Source organism: Globicephala melas, chromosome 13 (assembly GCF_963455315.2).
Source record: "Globicephala melas chromosome 13, mGloMel1.2, whole genome shotgun sequence".
Taxonomy (NCBI): domain Eukaryota; kingdom Metazoa; phylum Chordata; class Mammalia; order Artiodactyla; family Delphinidae; genus Globicephala; species Globicephala melas.
In genome coordinates, this window is record NC_083326.1 from 83,087,022 (window position 1) to 83,114,286 (window position 27,265).

Here is a 27,265-nt window from a genome sequence, read left to right on the forward strand (position 1 = left end):
CCTGGTGTTTGGGGAGGCATTCAGACCTCCACCTGCCTCTCGGTTTCTAAAAATTAGTCTCCAGACCCCAAGTCACATTTCCCCATGAGTTTCGGCCACATTTCCCACCCTCAGGGATGAGGGGACGTCCAACTAGGGGAGGACCTCGATGCACAGAACCTCCTATGCAGGAAGTGGAGAAGGACGAAGGGGGTGAGCCCTCCTGGGTGGACGGCCCTGCCGGGTGGACGGCCCTCCCGGGTGGACGGCCCTGCGGGTGGACAGCCCTGCCGGGTGGACGGCCCTCCCGGGTGGACGGCCCTGCCGGGTGGACGGCCCTCCCGGGTGGACAGCCCCTGAAGGCTCCGTGGCCCTGGCTCCCTGCGGTTCTCCCACGCTGGGCTGGCTCTCCCACCTGCCGGCGCTAGCCCTGCCACAGCTCCTGTCCACGACCCCAGCTCCAGGACTGGCCGTGGCTACTGGCCCTGCACCCATTCCAAGCTGCAGGAATGGGGCCAGGGAGGCCGGGGCTGGGGTCTCCGCTCCTCCCCTTGGAGACGACATGACAGGGGCGCATCCAGGCCCACCTCTGGGCCCCCACTCCTGATCTCAAATGGGCACAACCCTGCCATCTCCTAACCTGGACACCAAAACAGCAGGGGCCAGTGGAGGGGCGTGGACACCATCTCAGGGACGCTGTCTCCTCAGGTGGACGGGAGCATGGCAGGCACAGCACCCATCGTCCCACCTCCCCTCGCTCCCCACGGTCGGGACAGAGGCCCCGGAAAGGCTGAAGCCAACGCAGAGGCCAAGGCCTTGCAGCTCTGACACAGAAAGACTTGAGGGCGGACCCACTGGAGTCCTATCTCTGAATGCCATGACCTGGGAAGCATTCTTCTCTTCACAATCCTCTTCTCACTTGCCCCCTCGACGCTTTATTATGAAAAGGTTCACACAAACAGCAAAGCTGAACACATTTCCTAAAGAACACCCATACACACACTACCTATATCCTACCGTTTCCTCTCACTTTTTTTTTTTTAATTGGGGGTAGGAGCTTATTAATTAATTAATTTATTTTTGCTGTGTTGGGTCTTCGTTTCTGTGCGAGGGCTTTCTCTAGTTGTGGCAAGCAGGGGCCCCTCTTCGTCGCGGTGCGCGGTCCTCTCACTGTCGCGGCCTCTCTTGTTGCGGAGCACAGGCTCCAGACGCGCAGGCTCAGCGGCCATGGCTCACGGGCCTAGTTGCTCCGCAGCATGTGGGTTCCTCCCAGACCAGGACTCGAACCCGTGTCCCCTGCATCGGCAGGCAGACTCTCAACCACTGCGCCACCAGGGAAGCCCTCCTCTCACTTTTAATGTGGCAAAACACCTATAAAACTGACCATTTTTGCCATTTTAAAGTACACAGTTCAGAGGCACGGAGTGCATTCATGGTGCTGCGCCACCGTCACCTCTAATTCCAGAACATTTTCATCACCCCCAAACCTAACAGGCACTCACTTCCCATGCCGCCCCCCCCAGCTCCGGGCAACCACCAGTCTGCTTTCTGTCTCTGGATTTACCTGTTCTGGACAGTTCACATCAATGGGATCATCCACTCTGTGGCCTTCTGTGTGAGGCCTCTTTCACTTTGCATCACGTTCTCGAGGTTCGTCCACTTTGTAGCCTGGGTCAGTGCTTCCTTCCTCTTTACGGCTGAATCATAGCATCGGATTCATCGGACACGTGGGCTGTTTCCAAGCTTTGGGCTATCGTTCTCTTACTTTCAGAATGAGTTTTTCAGAGTCCAGTGATGTTTCCTGAAGCCTCTCCTATGGGATTTGGGATTCGGTCTCAAAGGTGCAGTCCCGGAGGCCCCAAACAGAATGTTAATCCTTGTCTGGCCTTTTCATTAAAGCATTGCTCCCCACTGGGTAATCGAGCCTGTGGGGGGGGGGGTCCGCCTGGCCCTGGGGACTGAGGCAGAGGTCCCAAAGCGTGTGTGTGGCCAGCGAGTGGGCTTTGGTCTCCTCTGTCCCAAGAAGCAGCCCTCTGGGCAGCAGGACACGTGTGCACACGGACCCCGTTATCCACGCTCTGAGGCTCGATGCACCCAGGTTTGAGTACTCTCTTACACTCCCTGGAGGCCTGACTAGCAAGCCATTTCCCCTCTCTGAGCCTCAGCTTCTCCATCTGTAAAAAGGTGGGCAACAGTCTCTACCACTTGGGGTTGCTCTAGAGATGAGACTGGCGCTGCCCTATGGAACCTTCTGGGTTGACGGATGCGTTCTACGCCTGGCTGTCCAGTACGGCCGCCACTAGCCCAAGAGCTACTAAGCACCTGAAATGTGACTCGTGTGACTGGACAATGGAATTTTTAATCTTATTTCACTTATTTAAAATTAAAATTAAGAAGTCACACGGGGCTGGTGGTGATCACCCTGGACAGAGCAGCTCTAAGGACTTACTGGGATGGGAAGGTAGGACACGGCCCAAGCCCAGCACCTATAGTTCCTCCGTCTCTCCTTCATCCCTTCCTCTCCCTACTTACCCCATGGTGTCTGGGCAGTGGAGTGAGCTTCTGTCTGCAGCCTGGCCCCCAAGGCTCCCTCTAAAAGGACAGAGGGTGGGCAGTTGGGTGCCAGCTGGGGAGTGGACGTGGTGGACTCCGTAATGATGTAGGTCCCTGAACCGCTAACCTCTCCTCCTGTCCCTATTGGCCCTAGACCCCTATTCTAGAACCCCATCTCCTGCCGTTTCCCCCGGCAACTCCTGAGGTCATCCCTAGAACGTCCGGGCAGGAGATGAAGGATTGGAATAGACCCTCCCCCCATTCCTAAAGTGGCAGCAGCGGACCCCCGTGGGGTTGTGCAGGGGTTTCGTGGTCTCGGGCTGCGCTGTCTCGGGTCCTCAGGGACACCTTCCCACGTGCACAAAGCTGTTCTCACAGGCTTGTGCCCTGGCGCAGCGGCTGGACTAGAATCCAAACCTAACTTTGCAGATGCAGAAACCCAGACTCAGCTGGTGGAGCACACGGCAAGGCGGGAGGAATTGGGGCTGAAGCCCAGGCCCCCAGCTCCCCCCAGCCTGGCTGGCATGGGCCTCCTGAGAGGCAGGAGACTCTGGAACAGGCCCGGGTAGGAGGGGGCACCCAGCACTTGACCCCGTGCCAGGGCAGGTCAAGGGCCCGGGCGACGGCTGTGTGGCTTCAAAGCCAGAACTGAAGCTGGCCAAGCCATCCCACTGCTGTCCCTCGCCCATCCGAACCCCTCCCAAGTCGGGGAGAAGTGACATCTCGAGGGTGGCCGTGGAAAAACTTAAACGCAACCACGAACAACCATAACTGCGGTTGTGCTCTGAGCCCACCCACAGGTATGGGTCACCCAGCGCTGGGAATGGCCGCTGAGGGCCGCGGGCCCGGCTGGCTCCCCCTCCCCCTGCAAAGCCTTCTCTTAGCTTCCCGCATGCCCCTTCCACCCGACAGGATGGCCACAGGGATCCCCCTGTGCCCTGAAGTCACCTGGTCTCACCCCACTCACAGGGGAAGGCCTGGAGGCCCTGCCCTGCCTGCCTCGGGGCATCTGTACCCAGGCGCCCTCTGCCCAGAGCTGCCTCCCCCGTAGCCTCGGCTCTGGGACCCTCCTCACTGAGGCCTTCCTCGACCCCCTTACTTATTTCAAACTCAGCCCCAGCCCCAGTACTCCCCTGACTTTCCCATTTACTTCATAGCTTTGATCCTCATCTAATATACCGTGGGCTTTTCTTTCTTCATTTTTATTTTTTGAATTGTGGTAAGATACACGTAACATCAAACTTATCATCTGAATCATATATATATATATATATATTTTTTTTTTTTTTGCTGTACGTGGGCCTCTCACTGTTGTGGCCTCTCCCGTTGCAGAGCACAGGCTCCGGACACGCAGGCTCAGCGGCCATGGCTCACAGGCCCAGCCACTCCACGGCATGTGGGATCTTCCCGGACCGGGGCACGAACCCGTGTCCCCTGCATCGGCAGGCAGACTCCCAACCACTGCGCCACCAGGGAAGCCCTGAATCATTTTTAAGTGTACTGTTCAGTGGCATTAAGGACATTCACCCTGTTGTGCAGCCATCACCACCGTCCATCTCCAGAACTTCATCTTGTAAAATTGGAACTCTGTCCCCATTAAACACTGACTCCCCATTCCACGCTCCCTCCGGTCCCTGGCACCCACCACGCTACTTTGAACCTAACTGCTTAAGGCACCTCATGTAAGTGGAATCATGCAGTATCTCTCCTTTTGCGTCTGGCTTATTTTACACAGTGTAACATCTTTCGGGTTCATCCATGGTGTAGCACGTTCTTTTTTTAAAGTTGTCTTTCCCACTGGACTGGAGGCTTCATGGGGGCAGGGATTTTGGTTGGGTTGTTTTCACTGCTGTATCCCCAGGGTCTAGAAGACAGCCTGGGACCCAGCAGGCACTGAACGAGTCTTTGGAATGAATGAATGAGCGCGTGAGTGAATGAATGAAGACTCTGTAGAGGACAGTACCCCACCCCACAGGTCTGGGTCTGCCCCTCCCCCACACTGTGGACCAACTCCCAGGGACGATGGCCCCGCCCCATGGCTTTAGACCCCTGCCCTGGAGTCCCAGGCCCACCGTCCCAAGGGGTGACCACACTCAGCGCCCGCAGGACCCCCCCCACTTGATGGTGGGCTTTCCCCGTAGACATGGCACATGCATGGGAAGATTATTACAGGGACAGACAGGGTTCCCGGCCGTGAATGTGACAATGTGCCTTGGAGCCTCACAGTGGCGCTGTGGGCAGTGAGGAAGGATAGAGGTGGGCGAGGGCCCAGATGCCCCCAACGTGGGGAGGCCAGCACAGGCAGGGGGTCGGGAGACCTGGCCTAGACCTAGCCACTGCTCAGAGCGGGGCTCGCACCCAGCTGATCCCTCGCCTTCCACCTTCTCCACATCCTACTTGTTTTACTCTCTGAGAACTTGCTTTACTCCTGTTTCTGGGCTAGAAGAGCTCAGAAAATCAAAGTAAGGCATAAGGTGGACCCCTTGCGCACACGCAGCAAGCCTGAAGGGGCACCAGTGCTCCAACCAGGCCGGCCAGCGCGTGGGGGAGGCAGGGGGCTCACCCCTCGCCAGACTTGGGCAGGAGGTGTCCACGGAGAGGGCAGTGGCTGAGGGCCCACAGGGAGGCCTCAGTGCCCAGCCGGGCCTCAACCGGGGTGCTAGAGGACAGTGACCCCAGAAGAGCCCAGATCACCCCCGAGAGAGCCTCCCCACTCCGGGAAGACAAACAGACTGGGACAGTGGAAAAACAACTGTACCTTTAAATTATTTGGCCCACAGATACGAAAAACATTTGCCTGTTGAAGCTGTTTGCATGTTTGGTTATTTTTAGGGTGAACCCAGTTGCCTCCCCCTGGAAACAGATGAAGCCCAGGAGGCACGTAGTCTTCTTTCCCAGATGGGGGGTCCCAGTCCTGCATCCCTGGGAACCTGGCCCTGAGTGTGAGAGCCCCGGGGCTCGCGGGCAGCCGGGGCCCCACCGGAACACACACCGGGGAACCTGGGCAGGTCTGCTGGGACCTTTAAGAAGATGCGACTCTGCTGACAGCACGGCTGCCCACCTGGGTCCAGAAAGAGCCCCCTGCCCCTGCCCAGAGCACGGTGTGAAGGGAAGGAAGCTGGAGGCCCTGTCTCCATCCATGCCAGGCCCAGCTAATGGGAATATTTTGCTGACATAGTTTTAGAACAAATGGCAATTAGAGCAGATTTTCTCTTCCACTCCCCCTCCCCAAAACAGGAATAAATCAGCTCTACCAATTTCCCAGCTAATGATTTCCTTCATTAAATTAAAAAGAAGAAGAAGAAAATGTTTTTTTAAATAGATTACCAGCCTTGTGCTTTCCGAGACCATGTGACCTGTCAACTCCTCTTAAGTCCTGATACATCAAAGTCCCTTAATTAATTTTTAATAAATAAAAAAGTCATAGTCTAAGAAGGACTCCTCCCCCACCTGCTCCCAGTTGGCCTGGCACACAAGGGGCAGCTCCGGGCTGGCCACGGGAAGCCAGCTCAACAGGGCCAAAGATAATCTGAGAATCAGTGCACGAGGTCCATTTCACAGATGAGAAGAATGAGGCTGAGATGAGAAGCACCTAAACACACAGCCCGCGGAGGACTAAATGTGGGACGGGGGTCTTGCTTTCAAGATGCGCCCACCTACAGAAATGCAAACAGGGGAAGCCAGGAGCCGAGGAGCCCCAGTCTTCAGGCGTAGGGATGATGTGAGTTACTTTATCCAGGACCTGGGCTTCTCTTCCTCTTGTTCCTTGGCAGCTCCTGGGGCAGGGGCCGGCATACACTGCGAACACCTCATCTATTTCTAAAAAGTCCGCTCCCCGACGGCACGGATGAACCTGGGAAGCACTGTGCTGAGTGAAAGGAGGCAGACACCACAGGGCAAATACTGTGTGATTCCACTTGTATGAGGTGCCTGGAGAAGGCAGATTCACAGAGACCGAGGGTAGAAGGGGAGGTACCAGTGGAATGGGGGAGGGAGAGCTAGTGTTTAATGGGGACAGAGTGTCTGTTTGGGGAAAGAAGAGAGCTCTGGAGGTGGATGCTGGGGATGGTGGCCCAACAACCTGAATGTACTTAATGCCACTGGAACTACGTACTTAAAAATGGTTCAAGTGGGGCTTCCCTGGTGGCGCAGTGGTTGAGAGTCCGCCTGCCGATGCAGGGGACACGGGTTCGTGCCCCGGTCCGGGAAGATCCCACATGCCGCGGAGCAGCTGGGCCCGTGAGCCATGGCCGCTGAGCCTGCGCGTCTGGAGCCTGTGCTCCGCGACGGGAGAGGCCACAGCAGTGAGAGGCCGGCGTACCGCAAAAAAAAAAAAAAAAAAAAAAATGGTTCAAGTGGTCGATTTTATGTATATTTTACCACAATGAACAGATATAAAAAGAAAAAAAAAAAAAAGAGTCCACTCTCCAAAATGCTATTTGAAGATACAGGAGGGGCTGACAACTCCACAGTGACTCGGGCAGCACCCTCTGTGGCCTGCCACTAGCTGGACCTGAATTCCTGAAGTGCAGCCGGGGAGCTCACAGGCCCCTCCAGTCACGCAGGAATGCCAGGGACCTTCAAAGAAAGGCTCCTCGTGTTAGCCAGCGTCAGCAAGTCAGGATTCCCTGTGTCCCTGATGGCCTACCATAGGCCCACAGGGAGAAGGCCCAAGGAACACCCTCTCTGAAAGATGCCTCAGGGCCTTCGGACATGCTGTGCCCTCTTGCCTGGAATGCATTTCCCCAGATATTACACGACTCGCTTCCTAAGTCTATGTAGGTTTTTGCAGAGAGGTCCTCTCTGGCCCATCCTATAGCCAGATGCAGGGAGAGTCACTGGGACCAGGCAGGGTGGCCTTGAGCAAGAATTGGAAACCAGTAGCCCTAAGGAACCATGGCAAGCCGGCACCATCACGCTGCTCCTGGCTGGAGAGAAGCAGCTCGTGGGCGGGCAGTCAGATCCTGCTCTGCGATAACCAGTCAGAGGACCTTGGCAAGTTCCTTCATCCCTCTAAGGCTCAGTTTTCTTTTCTATAACACGGGGAAGAAAACAGGATTTTTTTGAGGGTGAGGTGAGATGATGTGTTTGGCATATAGCTGGGACGTGGGCAAAGGTCGATAAATGGTAATGATTCTAATTATAATCTCCCAAATGCATTCCTTCAAAGAGGGTCCAGGGGCAGTGATCTCAGACAACTCAAAGAAGACATGCACCACTAATCTCTGTACAGGCTAGCAGGGGGTGGGGAGTGGGGGTGGGGATGGTCAGTGACCCAGAAGGCAGAGGATGGGGCCTGTAGGCTTACTGTGTGCTATGTGGTTTAACTAATTTAATCCCTTTTGTCCCCATTTTGCATATGAGGAAACAGAAGCACAGAGAGGTTCGTGACTTACTTACTCCAGGTCACATAGCCTGGAGGCAATGAAACCGAATTCCAACCCTGGTCATGAGGTTCCAGGGCCTGAGCTGGTTCTCACTGTTCCATAGTGCATCGCTGGGGTTTTTTTTTTAAATTTTTTTATAGGTTTAAAAAATATATATTTATTTATTTTATTTTTATTATTTATTTTCTTTATTTTTTTGGCCGCGTTGGGTCTTAGTTGCGGCATGCAGGCTCTTCGTTGCGGTGCACAGGCTTCTCTCTAGTTGTGGCGTGAGGGTTTTCTTTCTCTAGTCGTGGCACGTGGGCTCAGTGGCTGTGGTGCGTGGGCTTAGTTGCCCTGCAGCATGGGGGATCTTGGTTCCCCAACCAGGGATTGAACCCGCATCCCCTGCATTGGAAGGCGGATTCTTTACCACTGGACCACCAGGGAAGTCCCTTTTAAAAAAAAATTTTAATCTTTTTATAGTAGATCCTTGTTGGTTACCTATTTTAAATATAGCAGTGTGTACAATGTCAATCCCCAACTCCCAATCTATCCCTCCCTGCAACCCTTCTGCCCCGGTAAGCATAAATGTGTTCTCTAAGTCTGTGAGTCTGTTTCTGTTTCGTAAATAAGTTCAGTTGTATCTTTTTTTTAAGATTCTGCATATAAGCGATATCATATGATACTTGTCTTTGTCTGACTTACTTAGTAGGATCATCTCTAGGTCCACCATAGGGTATCTTGAGAGAAGTGTGGAAGGGAGGAAGGAAGGGAGGGAGGGAGGAAGGGAGAGGGGCCCAAGAAAGCAGAGGCAGATCCCCTGGCAGCTTCTGCAACTCTGACATCCGGGCTACGTGAGTTTCCATAAGCCGGAGGGAAAGGTCTCAGAGCAGGCCCCTCAGGGAAGCCCACAGCACAGCGGGACTGGCCTGGTTCCTCTCGGAGGTCTCCAAGGTCAGGCCCAAGATCTTCATACTTCGCTCCACTCAGCCCAGCTGCACTGGTCAGCACCCAAGTGTGCAGTTAACTCCCTCGGAACCCAGGCTGGGCAGGGGGAGGGGAGGAAAAGCTCCGCGCCTGGCTCCGCCTTACGATGCCTCCCCAGCAGCTCTGAGACCCAGGGGACACCTGAAAGCCCCCACCCTTTCAGCGGCCAGACACGGAGGAGAGGGGAGGCCTGCACGCTGGTGGCCGGTGGGTGATTCTGTGTGCATGGCTAAGGGGCAAGTGGCTTCCAACTCATCCTTGAAGGTGATTCACTTCCCTCTATGCCACCCTCTGAAGAATAGCTTCACTAACAACTCTTTTAGCTACACGGCAGCCAAAGTGAGCATTTTAAAATGTAAATGCAGGACTTCCCTGGTGGCGCAGTGGTTGAGAATTCGCCTGCCAATGCAGGGGACACGGGTTCAAGCCCTGGTCTGGGAAGATTCCACATGCCGCGGAGCAACTAAGCCCGTGTGCCACAACTACTGAGCCCTCATGCCGCAATGACTGAAGCCCGGGAGCCTAGAGCCTGTGCCCTGCAACAAGAGAAGCCACCAGAATGAGAAGCCCCCGCACAGCAATGAAGAGTAGCCCCCGCTCGCCGCAACTAGAGAAAGCCCATGCGCAGCAACGAAGACCCAATGCAGCCAAAAATAAATAAATAAAATAAATTTATTTTAAAAAATGTAAATGCAAATAGGAATATGTCATGCCTATACCTCAACACCCTCCAACAGCTCCCTTCACACTTAGGAGGTTTTTTTGAGTTTTGTTTGTTTGTTTTTCCGTGCTGCGTGGCATGCAGAATCTTAGTTCCCCGACCAGGGATTGAACCCAGGCCCCCTGCAGTGAAAGCGCGGAGGCTTAACCACTGGACCACCAGGGAAGTCCCAAGTCCAAAGTCTTTACCACGACCTACAAGTCCTCCAAGATCACGCCCCTGACTCTACCATCTCCTTCCACTTTTCCTCTCTCACTCCTCAAACTTGCCAAGCACACTTCTGCCCTTTGCACCTGCTAGTCCCTCTTTCTCAGATATTATTAGGACTTGCTCCTAAGTTCATTTAGGTTTTTACAGAGAGGCTCTATCATGGTATCTCAAACCCCTACCACCCTCACCCTCTCTCTCTATCCTAGTCCCTTGCTTATTTCCCTTCCTGGCATTTAGTACCACCAGTGTGTTTTAGGAAGGGATTTCATTTGGTTCACTGCTAAATCTCCAGTGTTTAGAACAATGCCTGGCATATGAGTGGTGTCCAAAAACTCTGTTGATAGCTTTATTCTTTAATTTTTTTGGCCACGCGCATGGCTCTTGGGATCTTAGTTCCCCAACCAGGGATCAAACCCAGGCCTCGGCAGTGAAAGCACAGTGTCCTAACCACTGGACCACCAGAGAAGTCCCTGTGGATGGCTTTAGAAGTGAGGGTGGTTGTTGGAAGTCGGGGGAGCTTTTGGGGACAGCTGACGCCCTGTCAATCGATCTGGATGGTCAGTCTGTACAAAGCTATCAGCAGGACACTTAATGTCTGTACACTCTGTAGGTTTGTTACACTTCTATAGAATGTTTTCAAAAATTTTTTTAAAAAGCTCTATGGAATGACTGAATTATGGATAACTAAACAATAAAGGATGTACAACACAGCTCTTTAAAAGCATGGACAAGCCATTATCTTGTAATAACTTATAATGGAGTATAGTCTGCAAAAATACTGACTCACTATGAATCTAATAAGTCAGCTATACTTCAATAAGCAATAAGTAAATACATAAATAAAAGCACGTACAGATTCAACAAGACCACTCGTACCCGCCGAGCAGATCAAGCTAAGTGGAACACAGCCCTCCCTCTCCATGAACCATATAAAGTCATCTTGCTTTTTATGGAGAATGAGAAGGTAAGGGACAGGTCCTTCAGGACAGGGTAGCCACAAGGACTTTGGTGAGGCATCTTACAGGGGACACCTTCGGCCCTTCTGTGCAAATCTGAAGAAGCTTGAGGCTGTAAAACTCCATCCCCGCTGGGCACCAGAGATCAAGCCGTTGGTCCGAAATCTACTTTCTTGCAACTGGCCAGTGAGATCAGTCTGTTTGGGGCCAACAACAGGGACATCGCTGGCAGAGGCTGTTAAGCGCCTCTTCCCACCAGCCACATTGGCTCTCTCAAAGGCAACAGACTGTGCCCGGCCTATACCCTCCCTGTCTCTTTCCTATGGCCTCCCACCTGCCTGGTCTGCTTCAAAAGGGGACCCTCCTACCCTCGCTGCTGGCCCAGAACCCTCTCTTGGGAAGACCATCCGGCTGCCCCCGGCTCCCTTCTGGGCCCTAGGACCGGCTCTCTGCAGACTGACCCCCACAAAAGGGAAAAAGTCTTTGTCTCAGGTGGTCTGTAATGCTGAGCCAGGGAAAGAGGAAGATGAAAAAAGAGGAGGAGAAAGAAAGAACATGAATTTTCCTCCCATACTCAAAGGCTGGAACATCCCTGCCTCACTCTCAACTAAAACAACTCCTGCAAACAAAGCAAGAGAAACCCATGGATTAGAGACCACTCTTCACCTGCCTCTCCCTCACCCATCACCTCCCTACCAGCCCTCAAGCTCAGGCCGAAGACGGAAGGTTCCAGGGACCAGCAAAGCAGATGTGCCCTTGCGGGCTTTGGATGGGACCAACCCCGGTGCTCTGTGCAAAGGCCTTGATGTGAGCCATCAAGACCTGCAGTTATGAGGGAGAGCAGCAAACAGGCATCTCTGCAGCCAGTGGAACAAAGATGAGTCAGTGAAACAGCAGAAAGGAAATGAGCATTTACGGCACTTTGTATTAGTGATCTATGGCTGTGTTACCGATTACCCCAAATCTTAGTGGTTTAAAACAATGAACGTTCATAATTTCATGCTGTTTCTGGGCATCCAGAATCCGAAAGGGGCTTTTAGCAAAAGGTGGTTCTGGCTCCAGGTCCTTCAGGGGGTCACAGTCAAGAGGCTGACCAGGACTGTGGTCCTCAGAAGGCTCAGCTAGGGCCGGAAGAGCCACTTCTGAGCTCACGGGTGTCGGCTGGCTTCCCAGAAGGAGCGACCCAAGAGAGAGGACGGCAAGAAACACACTGTGCCTTGGCCCTTACACTCTGTCATTCCCACCACATCCATGGGTCACACGGGTCAGCCCTGTCCAGCGTGGGAGGGGACTGCCCGGGGCCGAGTACCAGGAGGCAGGAGCGTAGAGGACCATCTTGGAAGCTCCTGACCCTTGATCCAGACCATCTCCTTCCATCCTCACAACCGTCCTCAGAGGCAGGCATTTCTGTCTTCACTTGACAGCTGTAGAAACAGAAGCTCGAGAAGGTAACTGCCTCAAGTCCCGCCAGGGGTTACAGACCCAGCCAGCACTCTGTCCTGCCCATCTAGCTCCCAGTGACCACCAACTGGGCGGCTGGGCCTCCAAAAGGAGTCAAAAGCCAGGCCGGCAACGCCCAGTCCAGTTACCTAGTCTCTCGGCATCTCCTCATCTGTAAAAGGAGGTTAGCGTCAGCGCCGACACCGGGAGTGTCGCAAAGATGAAATGAGATAACATGAGGGAAGTATCCCGCACAGTGCCTGGCACAGGGCGAGCACCCAGTAAGTATCAGCAGCTGTTCTAACATTTCATGACTGTTAGACAGTGAGGTCTCCGCAGGCCCACCTGCCCTGCTTCCTCGAGCAAGGAGGACAAGCGGGAAGCTCTGTAATGAGCATGGGGCTGTAGCATCCAGGAGAAGCAGCAGGGGTTGGGCCACTCACACGGTCACACTCTTGCTGACGGGGCCAGGCCACCTGCCCCCTGGCTTCACGGCAGGATCGCCGTCCTGCAGCCCCTTCCTTAGGAGACAGACTTCTGGGAACCCCCCAAGTGCTGTGCGGCCCCAGGAGCAGCCTCGTGGGGCACATGATTTCCAGCTGCTCACACGGGTGAAAAACAGCGGTCCCTCCGGCTGTGAGAGCCGCCCTCTGTCTCGCGGGACAATCCGACAGAGGCTGATCGATCTTCCCCCCCTTGGCTCTCACCACCATAGACGGTGGGGGGCTATTGAGTCCATCAATCTAACTTCTCCACTGCGGGTCAGTGGTTCTTGATGCTGGTGACTCCTCCCCGGCACAGGCTGGGGGCAGGCGGCTGGGAGCTGGGGGTGGGGGAGTGAGAAGCCAGTATCACCATGTGCCTGAGGCCCAAATGCAAAACAAGCACGAGGGTCAGCTTGGCTGATGTTTTTTTTCTGTGTTTTTGTTCTTTTTTTTTGCGGTACGCGGGCCTCTCACTGTTGTGGCCTCTCCCGTTGTGGAGCACAGGCTCCGGACAAGCAGGCCCAGCGGCCATGGCTCACGGGCCCAGCCGCTCCGCGACATGTGGGATCTTCCCGGACCGGGGCACAAACCCGCGTCCCCTGCATCGGCAGGCGGACTCTCAACCACTGCGCCATCAGGGAAGCCCTGGCTGATGTTTTTTAAAACCCTGGAATCCCCAGGTGGGCCACCCCGACTCAGACACCTTCCTGCCATCACCCAGAGCCTACGGGAGCCTGGCTGTCAAACCCAGAAAGCGCCGTCCGCACACTACCCTGGAGACCCCACCCGCACCAGCCGGCGGTTCCTATGAAGAAGATCAGCCCTTCTCTCTGGGCCACCCACAGCGTCGGATAGCAGGAGCCATTCCAATCCACGCGTAAGCTGGGAGGCCCCCCTGCACCGATGCGTCCTCATCCGTCACCCCCGCCTGGCAGGGCTGATGCAGGGCTCGTATTAAATAAAGTGGGCAAAGCCTCCTACGGACGCCTGACTTCGGAGACAGTCAACGCAGGAGCTGTTTCTCTGCACCTCCTGGTCCTCTTGTTTGGTTCTGGAACCTGAGGGGTCCTTGCAAGTAAGACAGCTCAGTGGAGAAACCCCCCACCCAGTGTTCTGCACTTACACTCTGGGGTGGGTGAGGCCGGCCCCACCTGGAGGCTGCAGAATCTTCCCTGTGACCCCTGGCTGCGGCCTCTGCACCTAAGAACCAGCGGTGGCTCAGGCATGGCCTGTAGAGAGCTGAGAGGTGTGATGCCTTTCAATAAAAGCTCTGTCCTCGGGCTTCCCTGGTGGCGCAGCGCTTAAGACTCCACCTGCTAATGCAGGGGACACCGGTTCGAGTCCTGGTCCGGGAAGATCCCACATGCCGTGGAGCAACTAAGCCGGTGTGCCGCAGCTACTGAGCCTGTGCTCTAGAGCCCGCGAGCCACAACTACTGAGTCCACGTGCCACAACTACTGAAGCCCGCGCGCCTATAGCCCATGCTCCGCAATAAGAGAAACCACTGCAAGGAGAAGCCCGTGCACCACAACAAAGAGTAGCCCCCGCTCACCGCAGCTAGAGAAAGCCTTGCGCAGCAACAAAGACCCAACGCAGCCAAAAGTAAATTAAATAAATAAATTAAAAAACAAAAAACTCTGTCCTCCAGAAAGGAGTGCTGCACTCAGCCTCAAACAGGATTACTAGTCACTCTGTTAGGAAAGACGAGACAATTAGAGCAAGATTAAACAAACGCTTAACTGCCCTCCCCTAATCCCTGGGTTGTAATCCATCAGGCCGACTCTAATCTGGGCTCCTTCTGGATCTGCCTGCAAGGCTCCTGGAGGCCTTACATGTTGGCCTCAACGCAGAGCCTCGGGACATACGCGGCCCGGGGTTCCAGCCTTGGCCAAGGCCTCCATCAAGAGTCCACTACCTCTGCTGAGGCCTGGCACTCTCCTTGTCTGCCCATCTCCCGGAATAAGAAAAGAAAACCCAAAACAGACCCTCTCCTTCCGGGTCCCCCCAACTCTCCCTTTTCCCTCTCGAGGGGCTGCTCAGAGAAAGAATGTCCCCGTCCCACCCCTGCGAGCCCCTCTTGGAAGCGGCCGTTTCTGCTATTTGCATTCTCTACACTTGCCCCTGACCCACTCAGTAGCTCAGAACTGTGTTTGAGATGGAGAAAAAAATCACTTTAAAAGTGCACTCATCGGGACTTCCCTGGTGGTCCAGTGGTAAAGAATCTGCCTTACAATGCAGGGGACGAGGGTTCGATCCCTGGTCAGGGAACTAAGATCCCACATACCGTGGGGCAACAAAGTCTGCGTGCCACAACTACTGAGATTGCGTGCCTCGACTAGAGAGCCTGCGTGCTGCAAACTACATAGCCCACACGCCACAACTAGAGAGAGAAAACCCGCACGCCACGATTAGAGAAAAGCCTGTGCGCCACAATGAAAGATCCCGCGAGCCGCAGCTAAGACCCGACACAGCCAAAAATAAAATTTTTTTTAATAAATAAATCTTTTTAAAAAATGCACTTATCAACCGATGAAAGGAAAACAAAACATGGCCAATGACACATGATTCAGCCACGAAAAGGAATGAAGTACTGACACAGGCTACAACATGAATCAACCTGAAGACGCCATGCTGGGTGAAAGAAGCCTCGTACAAAAGGCCACAGACTGTAGGATTCCACTGACACAAACGTCCAGAAGAGGCAAATCCACAGAGACAGGAAGCAGATTAGTGGTTGCCAGGGGCTGGGGGTTTAGGAAGCAATGGGGAGGGCGGGCGGGGGCGGGATGTCCAGGGGTTCATTTTTGGAGAGATGAAAATGTTCTAAAACTGATACTGGTGATGGCTGCACAGGTCTGAGGATATACTAAAAACCACTGAATTGTACACTTTAAATGAGTGAATTGTATAGGATGTGAATTATAATCCCAAAAGGCTTTTGTAAAAAAAAAAAAAAGTTCAAAAAACACCCCACAGAGGGACTTCCCTGGTGGTCCAGTGGTTAGGACTCCACGCTTCCACTGCAGGGGGCACAGGTTTGATCCCTGGTCGGGGAACTAAGATCTCATATGCCTGGCAGTGCGGCAAAAAAAAAAAAAAAAAAAACGACCACAGAAAGCAACCATTTGTAAACAACCAAGTAAGGCTGCTGAAGAAGGCCCTGAGGTAGAGTTTCCCTCTGCTACTGAGTCCCGTCCCCCCTGCTACCCGGCAGCCCCCTGGCTGGACGCTGTTGCAGCTCACTCTCTCATCCCCAAAGCCCCAATGCCAGGGCCAGCGCCGGGAGGGAGAAAAAGGGCACGCAGCTCCCCCTGGGCCACACCTGTGGAGCCAGAGGACCCCGGAGACAGGTGACGGCCGGGCGGAGACATCTTCACATCTCCAAACCCTCCAACCCCGAGACAGAAACCGACAAGACGCCACCCTCCAGCTGGTCTGTGGGTCTACCATCTTCTCTCTGCTAAAACAACAGCCACGAACGAACAAGAGCAATGACACTGGGGGCAGAGAGGAGCCCAGAGTATCTGCGATTCCCGGGCAGGTCCCAGTGGCACCCTCTACGAGCCCCCTCACTCCCAGAACTGGGCATCCGAGAATCCCATGAGCTGGGTGACGGTTGTCAGAGGAGACCAGGTCAGCGGTGAGGAACCTGAGGTTTGCAGGGCCAGAGCCGGACCCGTCAGACCCTCTGGCAGAGGCATCCCCTGTCACCTGAGGGACGAAGCCCATCCCCTGAGCCAGGGACTGCCACATGCAGGCTGGCGTCCAAGGCCGCAGCTGGCCTAGAGCAGACAGACTTCGCCGGGCCACGTGGGCAGCTGCTCCTGCCACGCTTCGGGGTCACAAACTTCCTACCCAGCCAGGTAACTTATTTCCGAAGCGTCTATCTTGTTTGAGCCTCACCAACCTAGGGCTGACCATACACTTCGGGGCAGGGGGTCAGGTCATCTCAGCTGAGGTGACCAGTCAGGGGCACGGAGTTGAGGGGCACGGGGGTGGGTTTGGTGGGGGTGGGGGGCTGGAGTACAGAGGAGCTCAGAGAGCTTCTGGCCCCTCCAAGAGCTCAGAGGGGGCTTCCCAGGAGTGGTGCGACAGTCCTGCGGTCTCTGTTATCTGCTCTGCGCCCTTAAAGCAGGCCAAGCCCTCTGGGGATGTTATCCAAACAGCAGCCCTCCAGCTCCAGCCATAAAGTAAGGAATCTGGGAAGCTGGTAATCAGAGGCCTCCCCCTTCCCCCACAGGACCATAACTCATGGGCAGTCCTCTGCACACACACATCAAAGGCCCAGTGGCTCTCCAAAACCATGCCCAGGCGACAGCATGGGATCACAGGGTCAGCCTTCCAAAGGCCCTTCCAGACAGGGCGGAGGAAGGGGACGGGTGGGGGGAGGGGCCTACAGATCAAAGGAAAGAAGGGAAGAAGAAATGGAAGGTTCCTAAAAATCTCCCCAGATCGCCGGGTGCCAGCCCAGCGCCAGCCATTAGACCCTGGTAAACACTGGCCTGGATCATGTGCACAAGTGTTTGGGCAAACAAGGACACTGGAACCCCGCCTGAGTGGCTTGTTCAAGGTCGTTGGCTAGACTCTGACCTCTGACCAGAGACCCTGCCATTGGCCCAGGCCTCCTGCAGCACACCCGCCATGGCACGGGAGAGAAGTCACCGCGCTTAAGGAACAACAGAGGCCCCAAGCGGGCACTGGCTCTGTGACCCTCCCAAGTCACAGCCTTCCTATGCCTCAGTCTCCCTGTCGGTGCAGAGGGATCTGAAACACTTCCTTCAAAAGACAGCAGAAACAGGCCAGAAAGGACCCCCACCTGCTGGAGCTCATTTCATTTCATCCTCACAGCACCCCTAGGAGGTGACATTTTATGATTTCCACTTTGCAGAGAGTGACGGATGTGGCACCTGTCCAAAGCCACAGGGCTCGTACCCGTCTGACCCCCAGGCTCAGGAACTTCACCCGGCATTGACCTGCTTTCCGACCCACACCCGTCGGGCGCAGACCACCTGTCCTGCTGGGTTCAAGAGGTACGAGGGGGACACTTCCCTGGTGGTCCAGTGGTTAGGACTCCGAGCTTCCACTTCAGGGGGCATGGGTTCTATCCCAGGGTGGGGAACTAAGATCCCGCGTGCCATGCGAGAGCTCAAAGGGAAACGTTAGCCAAGAAGAAAAGTGTGCTCCTTACCCAAATGCTGCAGTCAAACAATAGAATAAAGTTGTGTAAGACAGAAAATTTAAAAAAAAAAAAAAAAAGAGGTACGAGGGAAAGCAGGTGGGTGAGGAACCAATGTGGGAGCCAGGTCGACCTGCGACGCTGGTCCACCAGGGGGCAGGGGGCAGGGGACAAGGCAGCACAGAGAGGGGAAGGGAACGCCTCTGGGGTCCCTGCAGACCAAGCTGTCAGCTTTCCATCTTCCTGGGCAGGGAAGGGAGTGACTTCCATGGGCCCCAGGACAGACCTGAGAGGGGGCCCAAGGACCAGGCTCTGCCACCAAGTCCTCTGTGTGCCTCGGGACACATGTCCCTTCACCCAGCTCCACGGGGATCAGTTTCCCTGAGATACTGTGATATAATAAGAAATATAGGGACTTCCCTGGTGGCGCAGTGGTTAAGAATCCTGCCAATGCAGCGGACACGGGTTCGAGCCCTGGTCCGGGAAGATCCCACATGCTGCGGAGCAACTAAGCCCGTGTGCCACAGCTACTGAGCCTGTGCTCTAGAGCTAGTGAGCCACAGCTACTGCAGCCCGGGTGCCTAGAGCACGTGCTCCGCAACAAGAGAAGCCACCATACTGCAATGAGAAGCCCACGCACCGCAACGAGGAGTAGCCCCCGCTCGCCGCAACTAGAGAAGGCCCGCGCACAGCAATGCAGACCCAAGGCAGCCAAAAATAAATATGTAAATAAATAAATTTAAAAAAAAAAGAACTATGTTTGGTCTTGTCTCCTGGCTCCTGGCACAGAGGAACTAAAGAATTCTAAGGAGTCCTAAAACCCTTGTACTTTCCTGGGTGATGAGTGTTATGCTAATGAGATGACAGGTGGCTGGGAGCCCCTAGGGAGTGTCAGGGGCTGGAAGCCAGGAAGACCAAAACGTGATTAGGGGGTTGGAACTTTCGCCCAACCCCCCAGCCTCCAGGAGGGGAGAGGGGCTGGAGGTTGAGCTAATGCCTGTATGATGACATCTCAACCACGGGTTCTGAGAGCTTCCGGTCGATGAACACATCAGGGAGGGTGGTGCACCCAGCTCCACGGGGACAGAGGCTCCTGTGCCTGGGACCCTTCCAGACCTCACCCCTTATACCTCTTCCTCTGGCCGTTCATCTGTATCCTTTATCACATCCTTTATAATAAGCCAGTTAACATAAGTAAATGTCCCCGGAGTTCTGTGAACTTCCAGCAAATTACTGAACCTGAGGTGGGGGAGGGTGGGCACCCCCAACCTGTAGCCCAGTCAGGGGTGGGTAACCGGGGACCCACGACGTGTGACTGGAGTCTGAGGGGGCAGTCTAGTGGGACTGAGCCTTGAACCCAAGGGGTCTTCACTAACCTCGGGAAGTTAACGTCAGAACTGAATTGACTGGAAGGACACCCAGCTGGTGCCCACAGAGAACTGGAAAATTGCTTGGTGTGGAAAACCCACACGTTTGGTGTCAGAAGCGTTGAGCAGAGAAACAGGTTTGCTTTATTCCCCATCTGAGAAATGAAGGGCTTGGACCTGAATGCCCTTTAGGAGGCTCCTGGCTCTGACCTTCTCAATCCCTGAAGGCTGGGGCTTTGGGGCTTAACAAATACCACACCTTTCTCCGAAGGCAAGGTCAAGGCCACACAACCTCTCCTTTCTTCTATTTACCAATGTATACCCGCAGAATCATAAATACGTGAAAACATTTACATGACCAGATTAACCTCTGGGCTCTGTGGTTCACTTAAGCAAACATGTTTATCTTTCCATCACACGGCACTTTTTTTTTTTTTTGCGGTACGCGGGCCTCTTGCTGTTGTGGCCTCTCCCCTTGCGGAGCACAGGCTCCGGACACGCAGGCTCAGCGGCCATGGCTCACGGGCCCAGCCGCTCCGCGGCATGTGGGATCTTCCCGGACCGGGGCACGAACCCGTGTCCTCTGCATCGGCAGGGGGACTCCCAACCACTGCGCCACCAGGGAAGCCCCACACGGCACTTTTTAAGTCACTTCTTTTTCAGGGTGCTGGAACTCACCGCATAGCATCAGTATTAGGCTGAGGAGGGGAACGTGGCTGGCGGGGTGGGGATGCTGGGAGCCACACACCAACATCCTCTTACAACCGGCTGATTCGGGGTTGGAGCCTGGAGAGGGAAACCGGGGTCATGGGCTAAGGCCCTAGGGAAGCAGTTATCTCGGCTCCAGATCCGGGCTACTGGCAGCGGCCAAGCTTGCTGGACAAAGTCACCCCTCTGGTGACAAGGGGACCTGAGCAAGTCAACCAATGGGTGGCTCCTTGCCCGGCCCTGCCATCTTTTGAAACCCGAGTTTCTCAGGCGCGCACCCATATACGTACATCCGGATTTTACAGGCTTGGTTAGAAACAAAAGAATTGGACTTCCCTGGTGGTGCAGTGGTTAAGAATCTGCCTGCCAATTCAGGGGACACGGGTTCGAGCCCTGGTCTGGGAAGATCCCACACACCGCGGAGCAACTAAGCCCGTGCGCCACAACTAGTGAGCCTGCGCTCTAGAGCCCGCAAACCACAACTACTGAGTCCACACGCCTAGAGCCCGTGCTCCGCAGCAAGAGAAGCCCGCATGCAGCAACTAAGACCCAACGTGGCCAAAAATAAATAAATAAATTTTTAAAAAGGAAGAAAAGAAAATACAAGACTTAAAAAAAAAAAATCTTGGGCTTCCCTGGTGGCGCAGTGGTTGGGAGTCCGCCTGCCGATGCAGGGGACACGGGTTCGTGCCCTGGTCCGGAGGATCCCACATGCCACGGAGCGGCTGGGCCTGTGAGCCATGGCCGCTGGGCCTGCGCGTCTGGAGCCTGTGCTCCGCAACGGGAGAGGCCACAGCAGTGAGAGGCCCGCGCACCGCAAAAAAAAAAAAAAAAAAAAAGTCTTTCAGGGACTCAACAAACCAAGACACTGTGATGCTGCCACCAGCCTGTCCCCTCCTCCCCTCTGCCTCCAACCTGTCATCTCCTTGAAGTCAGATGAAGCCTTTTCTAATACACACATCAGAGGGTGACAGCCCTCTGAATTGAGCCCCTCAGTGCTCCCCCTTGGCTTCTAAGACAACATCCACGCTCCTTAACCCCAATCTGGCTCCTTCCCTGGGCTCAGCTTGTGCTCCCAGCAGAGACCCATCCCCACTGGGCATCCTCTGGCCTCTGTGCCTTTGCACAGTCTGTTCCCTCTGCTGGGAAGGCCCTCCCCCACCTCCCGGGTTGGGTGAACCTGGCATTCTACAAAGTCCAGCCTATGTGTCAGAGTCCCTGAGAGCTTCCTCCATGGGCTCCGAGCCCCAGGAGGAGCCCCCCTTCCCATCAGGCTCGTATCACCAGCACCACAACTGCCTGTTGAATCAGTCTCGTCCGCTGGCCAATGAGCTCCTCAGAGCGGGGACCAGACCCAATTCATCTCTGCAACCCCTGCTCCGAGCCCACACTCTGGGCTGAATGACGGGTCCACACACATGCTGCCCACTCGAGAAGCCAAAGTGGCCCTGTGGTTCCCTTTGTCCTCGAAGCCCTAAAGCACCAGGAATGACCGTGGGGCAGGGGTGCAGACCCCTCGTCCGTGGGACAGGCAGGGCTGCCCACACCTCATCCGCAGAGGTGATGTTCACAGGATTAATAACCGTCCCGTCCTTGCACCGGGACTGCGCACATGCTCCGGGGTGGGGATAGGGGGTCTTTGTTCACTGAGGCCACGGAGGGGAATGGGCTCGAGGAAATCACTTCCCACTACCGGTGACTGCACAGCAACGATATTTTATTCACGGGGACGTCACAGGATTCTCGCCAGCATACTGACTCCTATCCTTTTGCATGAAAAGTGTCACTTGGGCACGCATCCTGGTCCTTGCTCAGCGCCAGCCCAGGTATCTGCTGCAGCTTCGGAGGGGGCGGTCAGAGACGGGAAGGAGGCAGATGGGGGAAGGCGGGCATGAGGAGGGGGCGGTGGGGAGGGGCCGGGGACCACCGACTCCCACCCCCTGCCACTGAGCCTAAACGGGGTCACTAGGCGGCCTGCCTTGGCTGAGCACTGGGGAGCCAGGAGCTCTCGTCAGGAGGGGGAAGCAGAAAAAGGAGGCAGATGGCAGCTTGAGAAAGCAGTGGAGCTGCCCCGTGGGCAGGGGCCCCCGGACCACCCAGGCCCAGCCCCTGTCTGCTGGCCCGGCTGCAGCGGGAACCAGGCCTGAGGATGCTGGGGAAGCAGGGGCTGAGGATGCTGTTCCGGGTACAACACACTGCCCCCCAACATGCGACTGTCCTAGGACTCTTGCTAGGGCCACCAGCCGGTGCCCTTTATAAGCTACTAGAGAGCGCTAAGGGAGGACTACCCCCAGCAGCCCGCCCCGCTGTGCAAGGTCCCCACAGCCCGGCATCCTCCTTCCCTCTCCTCCCACAGACCCTCCCTCCCGCGCCCAGGCACAAGTGTGCTTTGGGAGGGAGCCGGCAAGGAAATCTGTCTTTCCGCACAGCACAGCGTGGCTCGGGAGGTGTTCTAGCAGACTTATTTATAGCCAAGCACCCCGTCCGCATGCTCTCCAGCGCTGCCTGCCTGCCACTGGGGCTTCTCAATCCGTGTCTATATTTATCCCCCAAAGCCGTGGGGATAATGGCGAGGCCAGAAATAGCCTTGAAGACATTCACGTGAAGATGACAGACAGGTCTCCAGCTCCCGGCTGACCTTGCTCCCCACATCTGCCACTTGGCCGTGGGTAACAGGGAACAGCTGGATGGGGCCGGGAAGGCAGCCGAAGCCAGACGGGAACAACATAATCCCTCTTTCCCTGCTGGCCGCGGTCCTCTGTAGTGATGCGGTGGACAAGTCCAAAATGATACCTCATGGCTGCCGGGCTACGGAGAGAACGAAGGTGACACGGTTTCCTGATGGATATCAGCACATTGATCAGCTCAGAGGAGAACGGAGAGTCAAAGGGAGCGGGCACGAGGGCTCTGCTCGTGCCCGGGCACACACACAAAAAGCAGGCCACCCGCCAGACCAAGGTTGCAGGGCGTCTCCCTGCTGCCTCACCCCCTTGCACTTGGACACAGGTACAGGGCTCACCATGGAAGTGTATGCACTGTCTCCTGCTGACCCGGCCACTTCTCACCTCCTGGCAGGGAGGGTGACTCGAAGACAACCTGGCTGGTCAGGGAAGCAGCTGGGACTGTGGGGGAACCAGTGGGTGGCTCCTCCTCCCCAGCCAGCTTCAGAGTCCTGGAAGAACTCACCATCTGGGACGGGGGACAGACACATTAACAGCGCACAGTGCATCAATAGAGGGAGGCACGGAGTGCAGCCAGAGCAGAGAGAAGGCAGTGGATAACTGCCTGATGGGGAAGATTTAATTGAAGAGGGGGCATTTCAGTTGGGCTTTGAAGGATGCATAGGAGTTTATCAGGAGAGAAGGAGGAAAGGCACAGGGAACAGCAGGAGCCAATGCCTTTAGTACTCAAAGTGCGTGGTATGTTTGGGGAATGGGAGAAGTCCCAGGTGGCAGAACTGCGGGGTCAAGGGTGGTGAGCTGGACCTCAGACTGGGAAAGGGGCTGGACCCAATCACACATCTGAAGGGCAGAGCTTTTGAGCACATGGGATTCAGAAGACTCCCTCACCATCCCTGTGGCTATGGCTGTGGCCTGCCTGGGGTGTTCTCTGACCTGTCACTGCTCCCAACAGGGAGGAGCTTTCTGATCTCATGCTGCCCCTGCTTCTATGACGGGGCCTCTGGGCTGGTCCCTGACACCCCCTCCCTGCCTGGATCTCTAGCCCCCAGTCCTGACTTACATCTGACTCCCTGTCCGTCCCTCCCTCCTGTGAGCCCCGGCCCATCCCAGGTCTCTCCAGGGCAGGGCCAGGGCCCTAGAAGCACCTCCCCACAAGGAGGGAAAGAACCCCCGGTTGTGGAGTGATCACAGAGTGCCCCACATAGGTGCCATTTAATCCTGGCTGCTGAGCAAGGTAGATTCGACCTGACCATTCCACAGATGATGACATGAAGCCTCTGGGAAGTTGAACCCCCAATCTTCTCAAGACCACTTTGCAGTTAGTGATGGAGCTGGGTTTAAAACAAGGTTTGTCTCAACTCTGTAGGTAGAGCTTCCCTGCTGGGAGCTCCTTGGTGTGTGTGTTGGCTGGAATTTTACAGGGTCCAGCCCCTTTCCTGGCCTGATCTCCAACTCACCACCTTTGACCCACACTTCTGACACTTAGGACTTCTCCCATTCCCCAAACATACCACACACTATGAGTACTTAACGCACTGGCTCCTGCTGTTCTCTGTGCCCTTCCCCCTTCCCTTCTGGTAAACTCCTGTGCATCCTTCAAAACCCAACAGAAATGTCCCATTTTCTATGAAATCTTCTCCATCAGGCAGTCGGCCACTGCCTGCTCTCTGCTTCGGCTGCACTCTGTGTCTCCCTTTACTGATGTATTACATGTTCTGATACGTGTCTGATCCCAGATGGAGAGTTCTCCTCCCTCACTGTGACCCACTGCCTGGCACAGTAAACATCTGCCAGATGAGAGAGTAAACTGATTCCCTCCTTCACGCTCACCCAGAGCTGGTATCTTTGCGCCACCCACCCCAGCTTTTTTCTAAAGTATGGAACCCTATAGCAGGACCCCCTTCAGCAATCCAGGCAAATGATAAGCCTGGGTGCTCTCGCGCTCTGCCTCCCCACCTGGACAGCACGCAGGCTGCCAGGCACTACTAGCCCTCGGAGAATACCCAGTGCTGCCAGACTAAGGAGCTGCTGCTCTGCCAGGGCTCTGACAGAAGGACCACAGCCAGGTGAGGGGGCAGGCCCGTCTTTGCACCTGGGAGCTGGCGAGGCACTGGGGACTCCAGGCCACATCTGCAGCACAGGAGCTCTGACGACGCTTTCCAGTCACTGAGCTGATTCTCTGTGGGGCTCCCGCCAGGGATGCACCCTCCTTCCCAGTGGCTGATCGCAGAGCAGGAGCTGGGGTGCCGAGGAACAGGGGCTGCCGTCATGGGGTTGGGTCTTGCCTCCCCAGCTTCTGAGTTAACCAAACTGCTCCCGGTCCCGGAGACCTGGCTCCGAATGCTCCCTGCGTCCCTGGCTTTAAGGTTTAAGTGCCTCTTGGAGTTGAAGCAAGTCCAGGGGCCACCCCCAACCTCACAAGGCCCTGTGCCAGACCCTCCAGGTGAAGAGAGATTCCCAGGGTACAAGACACTGACAGCCTAGACGGCTTTCCCAGGGGTGATCAGAAGAATCAAAAGCACTGAAAAAGGGGGCACCCCCCAAAAAGCAAATTCTGCAGCCTTTCAAACGTCACAGAGTACCTACGACGTGCCCAGCACCTGCAATCTAGAGAGAAATACTTATAACAGTGAACACAGACACAGCCCTCACCAAGCACTTTGTAGATATTCTCATTTAATCCCCATGACAACATGCAGTGAGCACTATAACCTTGTCCCCGTTTTACAGATAAGGAAACTGAGGCTGGGAAAGGTGAAGGGGACTGTCCCAAGTCTCCCAGCCAGGTTCTAAAGCCAGGCAGCTTGGTTCTGGAGGCTGCATTAACCACCACACTATACAGTTCTGCACAACAATCATTATAAAACAGTGTGCACTGAAAAATTGACAGCCGCCTTGGAAAAGTGTGGCAGTTCCTCAAAATGTTAAGCATAGAGTTAGCATATGACCCAGCAATTCTCCTCCTAGGGATATACTCAAGGGAAATGAAACGTAGGTCCACACAAAAACGTATACGTGAATGTTCACAGTAGCATTATTCACAATAATCAAAAAGTGGGGGGAATTCCCTGGCAGTCCAGGGATTAGGACTACGCGCTTACACTGCAGGGGTACATGGGTTCGATCCCTGGTCGGGGAACTAAGATCCCACATGCCGCAAGGTGCGGCTGAAAACAAAAAAGTGGGAGAAATGTAAATGCCTATCAACTGATGAACGGATAGATGAATGAGGGTCCGTCCACACAATGGAATGTTATTCTGCGGTAAAAGGGAGTGAAGTACCGATTCAGGCTACCATGCGGTCGAGCCTTGAAAACATTATCATGAGCGAAAGAAGCCAGTCACTGAAGGCCACGTGTTGTAGGATTCCATTTATACGAAATGTCCGGAATAGGCAAATCCATAGTGACAGAAAGGGGATGAGAGGTTGCCCGAGGCTGGGGGAGGGAAGTGACAGCTAAGAGGGCGTGGGGTTTCTTTGGGGGGATGATGGACATGCTCTAAACCTGACCGTGATGCTGGCTGAACAAGTCTGTGAATATGCAAAATACCATTGAATTGTACACTTTTAATGGATGAATTATACGCTATATGAATTATATCTCCATTGAGTTGTTTAAAAAGAAAACTGTGCAAACCCAGTTTGCACAGAGGTGTGTAAGCCCAGGTGCTCGGAGAGCCAGAGCAAGGGAGTCCCTTCTGCCTGCTGGAAGGGCAGTCTGGGCACCAGGGTCGCCACACCTGGCATTCTGCTGGCTTTCAGGTTCTGCAAGCCAGGTCTGTCCCTTACCTCCTGTGTCACACACGAGACTTAGGAGCTGGCCTAGCACTGGCCAGTCTTCTATGTGGGAGAAGACTGAGGCCCAGGCTGCCTCACCTCGGGCAGCTATGTCCTCAAACACCATCCTTCGCGCTGTGCTGCCATAACTCTAAAGGGCTTGGTTCCAGAAGCCTTTCCCGATCCCACAGATGGAAGGAGCCACTCTCCCGCATACCCCGTGCCCCACGCAGACACTGATCAGACAGCTCTGCTGGCCAGGGCACAGCCCTCATCCCAAGGCAGCGCAGGCCCTGGGAGCCTCGGCCGACTCTGACGGATTTGTTTCCTTACATTAGGAAAGGAACACTGATTTACTGAGCAACTACTACGTGCCAGGAGCTGGGCGGGGTGCCCTACACCGCTTTTCTCATTGTCTCTCTTTCTTCTGGTCACAGTCTTTTCAAATCTAGGCCATCTCTGCAAGATGCTTTAACGGTTCAAGAAAACATGCCCATGACCTCAGATGTCCCCTTGCGATGGGCGTGAAGCACGGGACAGGGCTGGCCCCGGGGCAATCGGCGATGTTGGAGGAGTCCTCCTGCTGGAATGCCGGCTCCCTACTGCCACCTCCTCTCATCCTCGCCGCCCTGGCCTGCTTCTTGGGTCCACTGAATAAGCTTATGCACAGGGAGGTACCAGGGAGTGAGTGCGACATACTTCCCCAGAGTATTTATAACTTGTAGGCGAACTAGAGGCAAGAAGTGACTGAGGGAAGGAGAAGGAGGCGTGGCTCTCCTTCCAAGCCCCTCAAAGCACAACTCTGCTTTATTTTCACCTCCAGCACATGGCACAGCTCGCGCACACAGAAGGTGC

At 55.0% G+C, this 27,265-nt stretch overlaps 1 protein-coding gene across 2 annotated transcripts in view; it reads right to left on the reverse strand.

Annotated features, from left to right (window-relative positions):
- The window catches only part of PITPNM2 (phosphatidylinositol transfer protein membrane associated 2), a 144,658-nt gene that overhangs the window by 78,374 nt on the left and 39,019 nt on the right, over nt 1–27,265 (reverse strand). Inside the window, exon 1 of one of the 2 annotated variants that reach the window (XM_060310471.1) lies at nt 1,544–1,668. The exons of the other annotated variant lie outside the window; for it this stretch is intronic. The gene's annotated coding sequence lies outside the window, so the exon portion shown is untranslated. Of the gene's footprint in view, nt 1–1,543; nt 1,669–27,265 lie in introns of those variants that run through there. 2 annotated transcript variants of the gene reach the window in all.